Source organism: Pseudopipra pipra, chromosome 14 (genome assembly GCF_036250125.1).
Source record: "Pseudopipra pipra isolate bDixPip1 chromosome 14, bDixPip1.hap1, whole genome shotgun sequence".
NCBI lineage: Eukaryota > Metazoa > Chordata > Aves > Passeriformes > Pipridae > Pseudopipra > Pseudopipra pipra.
Genome location: NC_087562.1, coordinates 1,824,721 through 1,839,111, shown reverse-complemented (window position 1 = coordinate 1,839,111; position 14,391 = coordinate 1,824,721).

Below are 14,391 nucleotides of genomic sequence, written 5' to 3'. Positions count from 1 at the left end.
CTGTTTCTTATGCCTGTGAAGATATATGGAGCAGAAAAAATTAACTAAACCATAATGCTTTGTTTGATTCCAGTGCATGTGATGTAAGTAGCCTAAGTTTTTGGAAGAGGGCCAACACATGAAATCCTGGTTACTGCTGAAATATTAAGGCCTCGCCTTTGTTGATGCAAGATGCATTAATTCCAGAGGAGCTGTCTCTGTACCTAGAAGCTTTCCCAGGCCTCTGCAGCACAGTCCTGGTTTATGAGCATGGGCAAATGGATGTGCTAATTTTTGACCCACTAGAGCAGAGCAAGGTGCAGGGATGCTACTGAAGTAGGGGGTGACTGGCAAACCAAGTGGAAGAGGTCCATATATCTGAAAGCTGCTGCTGGGGAGGTGTGGCAGGAATGTGTATGGACTCTGAGCTTCATGTGAAGCTGAGGGTTTAAAAAAAAAAGCAAGACATAAATTAGGGCTTTGCATGTTTTGATGGGAGTTCTGCTGTGTTATTTTTGAGGACTCTCAACTGCAGAACAATCTTTAAAATCTTCTTCACTTCCTTTCAGTACTGAACTTTTCATGAAATCCCAGACTATTCATGTTAGAATTTGGAGAGCTTTTTGTTCTCTTTTGTGTTTTTTTTTTTTGTTTTTTTTTTGTTTTTTTTTTTTGTTAATGCCTGTAACTGCTAAGAAGAATTTGAAAACACAAGCCTAAAAGCACAAAGTACCACAGCAATAATAGAAAGTAAAAAGCAAAACAAATCCACTTCTAAAGCAAGTCATGTCTGGTGAGTGGTGATGTCCAACCTGGAACAGGCAGTGCTGGAGAAGGAAGGCAGTAAGGAAGGGTTGATCCAGAGAAGATATTTTCTACTTGGTTAACTAGACAGTGGGGATGGGAAGGATTCCTTGAAGTAGGAAAAGTGGTGGCACAAGTATTGTTAATGCTTACTGCAAGCTCTCTGAGGATGAGACAGACTTCCTTGCTCTGCAGCTTTTTTTGGAATAGGACAGCAGGATGCTTGCACCCAGCCTTGCCTGTATAAATTATGGTCTTGGGTTTTGTGCTGGGATGCTGAGAGTGCCCCACAGCAGAGGGAACACCTCCAAATGGCAGTACAGCTTGGAGGTGGGCAGGATCTGGGTCAAGGTGAAGCTCCCGTCCTTAAGAATTGTGGAAGGAAGTTTGCAGAAGTGAGTCGTGCTGCTGCTGCTGCTGCTGAAGGGGTTGGGTTTTCCAGACCTGGGAGCAGATTATTGCCCTGTTTGTACTGTGTTTGCATTGTGAAAGCTGGTGCACAGGAACGCCTTGCTGTCTGTCCCTTCTGTTTCAGAGCTCTGCTGTCAGCTATTTAATACCCTGCTCTGGTTACTGTTGTCATTCTCCTGCTTTCCTTCATCCTTCATCCTTAATTGACCTTGGGGAGCAGCAGGAAGGTGGTGATGAAAATGTAATGGATTGGAAGAGGTAGCAGGACCACTGGCAGTGAGGGATTTGTCCAGTGTTCAGTCTTGCAGGTGAAGCAGCTGAGATCTTTCAGAAGGGTGATGTGTTTGAAGGTGGGTCAGGCAGGGTCAACAGGACATGATGAAGTTTAATTTTGCGTTATAAAGGGATTATCCACTCAACTTCAGGCTAGTAAGCAGTTAGTTCTTGGTATTTTAAAAGCAGTTAGAATCTCCTTTACTACTTTTGTCACTACCAAGTGTTGTATTGGCAGCTGGCAACCCCAGTGGTCTTGCTTCTGTCTCTCCATCTTCCATGCCACGTGTGCTATCCTTGTGGGTTTAGGTTGTGTGTGTGTTTCTGAAGTGCCTGCACACATTCCTCTGTCCCATTGTTTCTTACAGGAAAGGTTAGACTGTGTTCAGTCACACTTCCAGGATCCTCTGCAGGTAATGGGATGCCTGAAACTGTAGTTTGACTCTTCGGGGAATTAGTGCAGAACCAGAATTTAGGTTTGCAGAGCCAAAATGTCTTGACAGCAATGACAAGAAGGATGCAAAGCATCCAGCTGTGAGCCCCTACCCACTGGTTGTGCATGGCTCCATCACCCCAAGCTGCAGAAGTTACTGTGTGGAAAAGGAAAATAAATGGAAAAGGAAACTAAATGGAAAAGGTGTTATGCTTCTATCTGACTTTTTCAATTCCCTCACTACAGCCAGGGCCACTCTGACTGTGTCCTTAGGGGGTTCCTTTCATGTCCTGGCCTTCTGGGACTTGAAGGGTGATGAAAAACATGCCTTCAGGCCCAGTGCACTGAGCCAAGGGGCTCTGGCAGGTGGGATGAGGCTGTGCCTGGAGAAGAGATTTGTCTAAATGCAGCTGAGCTGTAGCCACCCCACCAGCTTCCAGTAGCACCATAAATTGTGCAGGGCTTGCTCTGTGCCTTAGCTGACTAAGTGAAGTGTCTGATAACCTGTTGTCTGATGCTGGAGTGCTGGGGTAACCTTGCTCCTTAGGGTAAATGGGAAGCCTTGGAAGCAATGCTGTGGCAACAGGAGTGCTGTAAAGCAACAGGAGGGAGCAATTTGTCAAATGACACTGTCAGACACTGCAGACCTCTGATGTGGTGAAGGGAATTAATACAGCACAGGGCAGAGGGCACAGGAATGTGTGTCCTACATGGCTTGTTGGGGAAGACTGATGTTTGGCAAGGATTTGAGGTGCCCATTTCCCACTGAGCTTTGGGATGCAGATCTCAAAGCTGGGTCTATTTGGATGGAGCTCTGCTTCAGAGCTGCACTTCAAAACCTCGTGGAAAATGTACCCACAGGGGGGACTGTAATTGCCATGTATTTTGCCCATAATGATATGGGGGAAAGAACAGGGGCAGCTGTAAAGAATAAATGAGATGTTATATCTGATGACTCCCAGATCTTCTTTTTCCTGGGTGTTGTTAGGTCTGCTGAGGAAGGCAGGAGGAGGGAGTGGGAGCCTGAGTCTCCTCAGCTGTGCTGGTGCCTTTTTTTTTTTTTTTTTTAAATACTGTCTTAGCAGTGGGGTGCTTGTTAGAAAGCAGGAATCAAGAAGGGAGACCTGGGCCAAGCTCTTTGCTAGCAGAGTGTGCTGAACTCTGTGCCCTTGTGCCAGAAGATAATTTGCCTCCCAGTGCTGGAGGGCTGAGCAAATGCCCCCTGCAGAAGGGAAGCAATTTGCTCAGGCAGGTTTCCCCTGCCCTTTCCTCTTTGCTTAAGGAAAGAGAGCAAACCCCGGTGAAGATGGGGTCACTGGCACAGAAGGTGAGTCATGGAGTTATTTTCAAAACTAGAATTACCTTCATGAAACTAGAGCAGAAGAGGAAGGTTGGGGTGACTGAGCTTTGGATTTAGCTTCTGCTGTGGCCCCGAGGAGCCCATGAGCAATTGCCCATCCTACCATAGGTGACTGTGAGCAGCACAGCCCACTCTGGTGCCTGTTGGATCAGGAGGGAGCTCCTCTTCCCCAGCTAGAGGAGAGGTGGTGTCCCATCCTCCTGTGGAAAAAGAGTGGGTTTGGTCTGCATCTGGGCAGCAGAAAGGGATGTTTACCTTGTGACACAGAGGTACCCCTAGGGCAAAGCAAAGGACTGAGGACTTTTTTTGATGGATGTTAATTCTCATCCTGATTTCCTGCCGTCTGAACAGTTTTGTCGAATCCCGACTGTTCTCCCCGGCTGCCCATCACCGACCCCCGTGCTTTGATGGCTCCTGTCACAAATGGCACGGTAAAAAGATCTCAGTTATTTTCTTTCCTTTTTTTCCCCTCTTTTGAGAAGTCTCATTTACTTTTTTTTTTTTTTTTGCAGCTGTCCTGACTCCCTTTCCCCCTATCATTACCGGGAAGCAATGTGGCAATTAGGGCTGGTCGCCCCCGGGGGGAGGTGAGCTCTGCTGGCTTTGAAAGAGTTTGCAGCACTGTCCTTTGTGCTCGTCTCCAAAGCTTTTCTCTTCTCCCCGCGCAAGGGATTTTAATCTTTTGCAGTTCCACGTACAGGAACATCTGTAACGACAGAAAAATGTCTGGCACCTGGGTCGGTTTCATGAAGCCTCGGCTCTTTTAATCTTCCTCGGGTGGTGCATTGCCCCACATCACCTCTCTTCCTCCTTCTCTCCCCTCAAAGGATATCTCAGAGGTGATGTAAAGGCACCTGTCACTTAAATATTGATGTGCCAAGCAAGGGCAGAGAAAGCAGCAGGGGTGTCTCTCTCTTGGAGCATCGGCCCTGATAGTTCTGGTGCCAAATGGGGGCACCTGGGAAGGGATGGTGAGATATTCAGATCCACGTGCTCCTCGCTCTGTCAGTCTCTCTCACACCTTTCTTTCTTCCACAGGCTTTGCCCCGTCCCCTGCTCGGGCTCTGTGGCTGTTTGGCTGCCCCAGGCCAAGTGGCTCTTGTGGCAATCGAGCTGGTCAGAGACAGCAGGACTTGAACTAATAAGGAGGATTTTGTGCTCTGTCTGCTCTTGCTGAAGCCGCTTTCATCACCATTTCAGAACACCAGCCTGATGCTGGGGTTGAATCAGACCTGAAAGTTTGGTGTAGGGACCAAAGGATGGGGGGGTTTAGAAGCCAATGCCTAATCCTGTGGGCATCAAGAACACTGTTAGTGCTGTTTCTTTGATAACTTAGAGGAGGCATTTTATTTTGGGGTTTGTGTAAGGTGGTTTATTATAAAGCAATCCAGTGCAGCTGGAAGCTGGAGGCAAGGTTATTTATTTCAGTGCTTTGAAGAGCTCTCCTCCAGTGGTAGCTGTCTTGCTGCTGCAGTGGCTGGTTTTATTTTGCTTTGGAGCAACTGAATAGAAGTGTTCCTTCCATTTCATTTTCTCTGAGGTGAGAAAATTCCTGGAAGTGTGCTGACGAAGTTAAGGAATGTTTTAATCTTTTTTCCCTGAAACGGATTGAGTGCAGCTCCTGGAAAGCCAGGGTTTGGAAGCCTGGGAGCACTGACTCCATCTGAGAGGTCTCCTGATGGGCAGGGCAGGGCAGGGCTGCAGGTGTGGCTGCAGGTCCAGGAGGGAGATGCTGGGTGCCTTACTGAGCTGACCTTTTTTATTTGAGGGTGCTGTACTGTCTGTACCAACTGCTAATAAGCTGCTTTCTGTTGGCAGGGCTGATGGCCCATCAGCCTGTTCTGGGAGATGAGCCCCTTGCTGGGGGCATCACTGTAGAGAGCTTTGTCATATCTTGACAGCATTTGACATTTCCCAGACAGTGCTTAAATCTGCCAATTGACAATGTTTAACCCTCTCCTCCAAGAGCCTTCCAGCGGCGAGTCCTGGAAACTTTAGTTTTCCCTTCAAAAAATTGTTACCAAAAGCTTCTGTATTTTTGTCACTTGCCAGATGCTGCCAATGAATCTCTGTCTTTGTTGCTTTAGGCTTTTACATGTTGCCTTTAATTAGGATCTGAATTTTCTGGCCAGGAGCTGATGAGCAGCTCTCTGGTGACCGAAACCAGGAGAAGAACAGAGGTGTTACTGCTTTGCTTCTTGTGCCTGAAGGAACAATCCTTCAGCCCAGGTGGTTTTGGATGTGTCTTTTGGCAGGGGGATGCCAGGCCTCAAAATCCAGCAGTTTATGCCTGTTTAATTGTTCTGTTTCTGTCCTGCTTCTTACCCTTAGTTTGCAGAGACAAATTAGGGCTGCGTGATGCACAGAAGTTCAGGGCAGGGTTACCTCTTCCTCCAGGACAGGATCTGCTGATTCAGCTCCGTGTTTTAAGCAGGCATCACATGCAAGATGGAGCTGAATTAACCCCCCTCCTAGCAAGAGGTGGTAGCAAGGACGAGCAGTTCATTCAGAGTCACTTAAACACTGAAGGAAATGAGATTTGTATATTTAAAATTGCTTTATTAACCATCTTGGGGGTCTCAGGGGTTAAAACACCTCTGGCAACTTGGATCAGTGTGTGGGGATTTAATAGTGCTCTGGACTAAGCAGGCAAATGAGTTAAACTGCACTTAGCTAATTCCTGGGGCGTGGATAATTCAGCCAGCCCTGTGCTGAAGACATCTGGGGCTTGTCTGGTCTTCACAGTGGAGGCTTCAGACTCTTTCTCAAAGACATGGCTGGTCTGCCAGTGACTGATTTACTGCCCAAGAGACAGGAGGCACTTGGGAATGAGGCACTTGGGAATTAGCCCCTTTTGATGGAGATTGGAGGCAGACCTTTGCTTTTCTGTCCTGGACTTCAGACAGTGACTTTCACAGTGGTCCCACGTTCAGCTCGGGTCTGCTTTTTGTCATTAGGATACAGCTTTGTCTTGCCAAGGCTGAGTGAATCAAGGTCCTCTGCTGTAGGAAACACCTCCAGCAAGGTACAGGACAGCCTTAAACATTGAGAAAGCTAAAACTTCCAGTAATTATGTATGGGAATGCAGCATGTAGAGCTTTTTGTCCTGAGTGCATCCACGCTGCTCTGAGCTTCAGAAACCCGGTGCTTCCAGCATTGCATCTTCCTCCCTGTTCTTCCCCGTGCCCCAGGCATATCTTTGTTTCAGGTTTTGGCCCTGCTGTTTCGTGAGCTGGACATCCTTAGGCTCAGTTATCAAGTGATTGGAGAGACTTTGGTTCTTGCACTGTGTTATTGCAGTGGCTGTGTAAGTCACACAGACAAGCCCAGAGTGCAGATGTGTGGAGGTGGCAAGTCCCCGTTATTTTGCCCTGACTCCAGAAGGAAATGAACACCTTCAGTCATTTAAATCTGGATGGAGATGAGTGATGGAAAGCAGTTGCATAATTTTAATTTTAAGGGATCAGTGAAAGAATGATCCTTTGCTCTGTTCCCTCAACTGAAATGCTCTGCAGCTGTTTGAAGAGGCGAGCAGCAGCTCTGGCTTTGCTTTGATTTTTGCAGGGAAGGTTTGCTGTATTTAATCTGCTGGGCTGTTACACACAATCTCCCTGCAAGCAAGAAACTTGTAAGTGGCTGAGCTGAGATTTCCAAGTTCCTAATCAGAGGAAAGGCTATCCCAGCTAAATCGTTGCTGGGCTCCTGATTGCATCCTGATAGAAAGGATTATTCATCCAGTGGAAAACAAATAGAGCTGCTGTTTTATTGAGTGTTTGGCATATATTAGCTGAGCCAATCTTGGCTCTCAGTACATATTACAGCTCAGCTTTTCTCAGCCCATGAGCTGGGTTCACTTACAGCTGGCCTGACTCTGGAATGTTCCCTGCTCTCTGACTTTTCCTCTGTGGTGTGGCTTAGGTGCTTTGGGAACCCTTTTCCTTCTTTCCTTTTCATCATCCCATTTACCACGTGCTCTGTGAGGTTGTTTGGGACTCAGGTCTCTCTTTACTGTTTCCTGGCTGTTCCCTTTGGTTTATGTAATCGACTGCCTGGATGTTCATCCCTGATTTAGTTCTTCCCTCTTAACACTCATCTTCTCAGCCAGGTGTGTACCCAGGGGCACCTCTGCCCACCATCCCCTGGCAGTGCCCCATGTACAGAGAATGGGTGTTTGTGCCCTGGCCTTGAGGACTGGCCTGCTTGGTGCTGCTGGGTTGCAGGAGACCATGAAGAAGAGGTGGGTATCTCACTGCATTTGCAGGGCCAAAGATAAAGGTTGCTAAAAGAGGTTGCTTTTATTTCAGTGGGGTTATTGGTCTGTTACCCATCTTCTGGCACTCAAGTGTGCAGGGCAGATAACTCAGTGCCTCTCTGCTGGCTTTCCTTTCCACTATGAGGCAGCTGGCATTTTGGTCTCAGACAATAGTTCAACAGATGGCTGCTTAAAAGCAAACAATACCCAAAATAAGAGTCTTTTCCTTCTTTTCAAGGAGCCAAGGACTTCAAAGGCATGTGCTGAGGTTACCTTGCAGAGCAAGGGCTGTGGGGTCACAGCACACAGCACATCTTGGAGCCTGTGCTGGAGCTGACAAATGTGTGCCTGGGAACTTTAGAGGCAGGTGAAGGCTTCTGTGATCCGGAGAGGTGGGGAATCTCCATCCTGGGACATGCCTAACACTGCTGGGTGCATCCCTGCACAGTCTGTTTTCACTTGGAAATTGTCTGTTTTGTGCAGAGGGGTTGGACCACAGACATCCGAAGTCTCTTCCACCTAATTTTTTCCATGGTTGTCTGCCTTATCCTGCTGATGACCTGCACAGTGTGCTTTATGAGGAGTGAAAGGAGAGAAAAGAGCCTTATAAAACATGAAGAAATGTCTGCTGCAGGCTCTGGCGGGGAGCAGATGCCAGCTGCCTTTTCTCTTCTAGATGAATTTATTTTACTGGAAGGACAACTGCTGTTGTTGTGAATTTGCCAGATGGGCTTGTACATAGTCTTGGGGCAAGTGGGAATGTTGAGGGGGAAATTTGGGAAGGCAGGGAGCCTGTGCTGGCAGCAGCCCCTGCCCTGCCACGGGACCAAGCAGGGCTTTGGGAGGGATGTGCTGGGGGAGTCCCTTGTATTGCTTCTGTCTCCAAGAGCAGCTGTTCCAGGCTTACCTGTATTATGCCATAGTGAGAGAGGGTTTCTTGTTGGGTGTACATCCCCAGGAGAGGTGGCACTTGATACCTGATCTTTGTTTTCATTTCATGCCAGGTGTTCCAGACCTTGAAATTTTGCTGTGGGCTCAAACGAACAGTTAAGAAGGACGAAGGTAGGATTAGTTCCCAGGGAGACAGGATGTGTGCAAGAGTTGTGCTCTCTCACAGCTTTTGTGGGAGACAAACAAGCTTTGTGGGCCAAGAATAGCAAGACTGATGATGGGCATTTCCAGAGGGTTATGTGCCTTCAGAGCTCTCTGCAAATGTCAGCCAGTTTGACTGCTGCCCTGCAAATGCTACTTGCTGGGAAGGAGAAATCCTTCCTTCCCAAGTGAATGCTCCTCCCCAGCTGCTTTTCAGCTCAGTTTGCCAGCGAGACTAAAAAAAGGGCTGCCCTTATGTGCAGGGACTGAGGATTGCTCGGAGATGCAGCCCAGTGAGCTTGAAAGCTTGGAGGGGCTGGTCTGACCTCCCCAGGGTCCCCTCTCGAGTCGAGGGCGTGCAGGGACCAGTGTGTCCAATGGGGTAGAAAAGCTTTCTGAGACGTGGAGAGGAGCAAGGGACTGAAGCTGCCATCACAACCTCAAATGTCCTGTCTGAAGGGAGGTTTGCTGTCTGATCTGCTGCCCCTGCCTGGGGAGGGAGGGCTTGCAGGGCAGGGGAGGAGGGAGCTGTGTTCTCTCAGCTGCTGGAACCTTCTCCAGTCAGCCTGCAAAGCCATTGCTCCTTTTGCTCCTGGAGAAGTGTCATTTCCCAAGCTGGCTTCCTGACCAGCCCCATTGCTGGGCTAATTCCCAGATCTGCTCTGTAAGGAGATTGATCAGCTCCCTTTGCAGCCCAGCTATTCCTTGTGAAGGTTTGATGTAGCTGGCTTGGTTAATCCCAGATGTATCTATAATGAGATATCATTTGCAAAAGGAGTTCTCAGTGCTGGAGAGACCAGCCAGGAAAAAAAAAAAATAGTTTCCAAACAGGTTTGGAAACCTCTGTCTTGTAGTCATAGGAAAATTAAACTGAAGCCCAGCAAGTTGTTGTAAACCTGTCTGGGAGAAATCAGCATCCAGCTCCTAATTAAAAAGGTGGCAGTAGCAGCCAGGGAGGGATAAAAGAAGGGATCTGCCTTGAAGCTGTGGTAAAGAGAAACTGTAGATATTTGTGTCTCAGGAGTTCAGCTGATGGATGCCTCTAGAAGGTCCTGGTGCCTGGGCATAACTTTACTTGCCTGCTCCTGGTTTTTTTTCAGTAAAGGAGGATGCCGAGGGCTGAAGGCACCAGCTGAATGCTCAGTGCCCTTCCATGTCTCTCTTGAGGGATTTTAGGTGGGTGACTGAGGCAGGAGGCAGGCTCTGTGACCTGCCTGCAGACGTGCTGGGCATCTAAGCCCACAGCAGATGTGGAGGATGACACCTTGTGTCTTCTGCTTGTAGGCAGTTGCTGAAGAAAAGCTGATGAACAATAAACTTATGCCTTAATTTTCCTGTGCAGTGTTATCTGCATCACAGTTCTGCCACAAAGCTGAGATGCTGTTTTCCCTGTCTTTCAGGACTGCTGCAGGCACTTGTTTTAAAGCTGTGCTGTAAGGGTATGGACCAGATAAGGTTTGTCAGTAATACATTTTGTTCCCATCAAGTTAGTTGGGTGAAAGACACAATTTTCTACTAAGAAAACTGATTTTATATGTTGCTAAAACCACTGGGCTGCTCAGAAATTCAAGAGGCTGATTACAGAGAGAGGGTAGATCAGGCTCCCCATGGCATTCCCAGCACTGTGGTGAATGTGAGTTTTTTGCTACCCCTTGTGACTTTGCCTTTTCCCAGGTAAATATGAAAGGTTGAACCCCTGTGAGATCAGTCCCCTTGCCTGATCTCTGGCAGAGTTGTAATTAGATGAGTGCAAATCTGTGACCTTCAGTGTCATCCTTGGTCCATCCTGTGTGCTGCCTCTGGCATGGGGAGGGGGATTTGTTTTTTTTTTCCCTGTCTTTGGGGAAGAGGAAAATGTTTGGGGATGGTCAAGGAAATGGGGAAGTTTTCTCCTCTGTAGCCTGGTTGCCCTGGGAGTCCCTGTGCTGCTCTGTGAGGGAAACTTGCAGTGCTGTCTCTGTGGTGGAGCCCAAGGAGGGATATCCTGGGGACAGGCAGGAAGAAAACACCTGGAAAGGAAGGATGGAGGCTCTGTGTCCCTTCTCTTATGTTCTTGGTTATAGGACCTCCCCTGGGTCTGCTGAGGCTTCCTGGAATGCTTCAATAGCTGAGCTACAGGCTGTGAGAGAGGAGTGAGGGATTCCCACTGGGGAATCCAGCTGGGGATCCCAGCTCCTCTGCTGCATCTCTGCTCCTGGGTTTGCTGGTGCCTGGGGGTGCAGGCGTGCTGGAGAGGCTTCAGGCACAGTGGCTGTTTTGGCCAGCACACCACTCCTTGCTGTTTGCAGGGACAGGAGGGTTCCTGGACACGGCACAGTCATCGTGTGTTGCCTTTCCTGACAAAGGGAAATCTTATTTACCAAGGTTTCATCTACTTCTGCTGAAATCCTCCTCGTTTCCTGCTTGCCTTGTCCTTGCAAGAGCAGCCAGTTGTGCTCCCACCACAGTGGGGAGAGGGATGGAGACAGGATGGGATCAGTGGTTGGCAGCTGACAGTTTCTTTTTATGTTTCCATCTGTTCCCTCTCTTGCTTTTTAATGAGATCAGGTGCCAGAGTGCACTAGGAAGACTTTTCAATGTGAGAGGAAGTCACAATTGGGGTACTCAGGTCCTTGCTTTCATCCTTGGCAGAGGGAGGCTGCTCAAATCAAACCTGCACCCTCTTGAGCTGCTCCTATAATGGGAAAACAAAACTCTGCAGTGAGGCTGACAGCTCTGATCAGATGGGTCTGTCCTGCAGCTCAGACTGGGAAATCAGAGATGCTTGTGCTGATGGCCACTGAGAAGCAAACCTGGCTGTTCCTGCCCCCACTGGGGTGCCTAGCTTTTAATTTTTATATATATATATAAAATTTCTGGTTTTAATGTATAATATATAATATTAATATTTTATATATATAATAATAATATTTAATGTATAATATATTATATATGTAAAGTTTCTGTTTTAATGTATAATATATAATATTAATATTTTATTATATATATAATAATATTTTAATGTATTATATATATATATATATATATATATATATATATATATATATATAAATTTTCTGTTTTTAATGTGGCTACTGTCTGTTTTCCAAAACCCTGGTTGTAGTGGCTGGACAGGTTCAGTCTTTCAAGCCCTTGGTGTTTGCTACACAGACCCATCAGCTTTTCTGATCAACCCCTCTCATTTCATGAGTGGCTCCACTCCTGCTTTGTGTTTTGAAGGGTTTTCCTCTCTGCTTTTGAGGCCATATGTTTATTACAAAGCTGGTCTTTCATGAGTGGGAAGGTTTCCCTGAAGGAGAATCTCAGAAGATGTTTGAGGCTGGTTTTGTTGCTGCCTCTTTGATTCATTGTAGTTCCTGGGACATGTGAAAGGTGGGAAGAGGTTCAAAGGAAGAAGCTGAGGAGCTTGTTTAACAGTTCAGCTTGGACAACCTCTATGTGGAAAATAAAAATCTGCCCCTCTGCTCCCACTGCCAATGTGTGATGTGCTGGGAGTCAGCACAGGGACCTCGATCAGGGAAATGCTGTAAGGTCTGACAGCACCTCCAGGGCAGAGAGCAGAGGTTCTTTTAGGGGATGTACTAGGTGCCTTGTTTAAAAATCAAAGCCCTGGCTCAGCTTCCAGTCCAGAATGGCCTCTGCATGAGTGTTCTTTAGCAAAACTCCCTATCTTTTAAGCAAAAGACTTTTGGATACAGATGCAGGCGAATATTTGGCTAAGCCAAAGGCAATCCAGCAGTCCCTTCTTAAGCAACCCAGCAGTCGCTTTGGGATTTTGCCTGAGTTCACACTGCACAATTGTGGCTGTTGCATGATTGTGTTGGGCCTGTGAAGGCAACTGCCCAGTGCAGGTAAAGCCACGTTCAGCTTTGATTTTTTCCTTGGTTCCTGCTGTGGTTGGTGAGTTCCTTGCCCAGCAGAGCTGGTGCCCACAGCCTGCCCCGTGCCCTGCAGGGAGCTGCACCAGCTGGCTGGCAGCAGCAAGGAGATCAGCCTGTCCCTTCAGTGCCTCACAAGTGATAAATAAAACAAGCAAGTCCTTTCCCAGCACTGCTCCTGAACAGCCTGGTGCTTTGTAGTGCTGTGATTGTGCCAGGTGCTCCTGTGGGCTCCAGCTGAAACGCACGTCACGGGCTGGGTTCGCTCCTTCCCCGTGTCCCACTTACAACAACTGTTGTGTTTTCTAATCCATCTCTTCCTTGCTTCTCATCACAGAACCAGCTGTTGGTGTTTGAAGTGTCCTGCAGGGAGGTACTAGACCTGCTGGGGCTGGGGGTGACCAACTTGCTGTGAAGACAGGAGGAGAGGATACCAGTCCTGCTGCAAAGGGAGCTCCCAAGTGATGCCAGAAGCTGCCAGTGCCAGCCAAGCTGTTGTGATCCAGGTTAAGCATAAGAGGCATTTTTCCCTTAGCCTGGAGAGGTTGGAGGGAAGGCCTGCTGGTGGCATTTAGGGTGGTCCTTGGAGCTGACCATGGGAGAATCGTGCTGGGTGCTCAGGTATTGCCGTGGTTTTAGCAGCACGTGGTGTCCACTTGCAGAGAGCTCCACGTGCTTGGGCTTGGAGGAGGTTCTGTACCTTGGCTGGAGGAGAGGAGAGCCTGGTGCTCCCCAGGCTGTGGTGCCCCGTGGTAGTGGGTGGGATGGAGAATGCCCTGGCAGGACCCTGCTAGCTGAGAAAAGCTGTGTGTGAGGGAGGAGAGACCGAGCCCTGCCCTGCCTCAGTGCCTGGGAAAGCCCTGGTGGTGCTGCTGCAGTGTGGTGGTGCTGCTGCACGTTTCTGTCCTCAGATCACGGGGTCTCAGGTGGTATTTAGCTGCCAGAGGAAACACGAGGCCAAGACATTTGGGATTAAGGTGGTGTCAGCCCCAGGAACAGCTACTGAACCACCTTGTAACTGCACAGATATTGCTGCCCTTGACATCTGTCCCCTTTCGTGTTGAGGCTGAGATCCTGTGCCTTGCTGAGTCAGACCTGAACCTCCATCCAGAGCCTGCCCATCCTTCTGGGGCACTGTCTCCTGGCAGGCACACCCTGGGTTACTGCCTTTCCTAACCTCCATGTCAGAGATTCCCCTTGAACTGTGATTAACTTCTGGAGGCTTGTAAATTTTCTTCTGCATTTATACAAAGACAGCTGGCTGGATTAAATGGTTTCATAAAACTAAGGAAAAAGAAAACCTAGGATGCATTACACTTGTTGGGGCCAAGGATTTTACTTTCTTTTAAAAAGCAGTGGAGGTGAAACAATTTACTCTTTTCTAATGTCAGGGTCTTCAAAACGTGGGGATTTGAAATAGTGTCTTGATTTAGAAATGGAGCAGAGAAGCAGTTCAGGGTTTGAAAGTGAGATGTAAATTAAGCAAAAAGTGAGGAAAGCAAATTGATTCCCAGCATAGGAATAAAAAAGGAAGAAAACAAACCCAAGGCTGTGTGTTGAGGTCTGTCCTACCAAAAAAAAAAAATGTTCTCCCTTGCAATGGGGGATTGCATTGCTCAGGGGAAGGCAGGGGAAACATGGCTTAAGAGGAGCCAACTTTATTTCCCTTCTTTCTCAGAAGAAAACAAATATGAACAATACTTGGACCAAAGAGGACTGTGGGCTGCATGTTTGGGACTTCACAACTGGGACTTCCTAAGGTTGCAGCTGGGTAAGTGATCTCAGTGCAGTTATTTGGTAGGAGGTGTTTTGACAATATCTAAAGTGATCCAGTGTTGCAGTCAGTCCTTCCCTGAACTGGGTGCTCCATGGGTTCAAATGGGGGTAGCAAATGCTCCCATGTGCATCC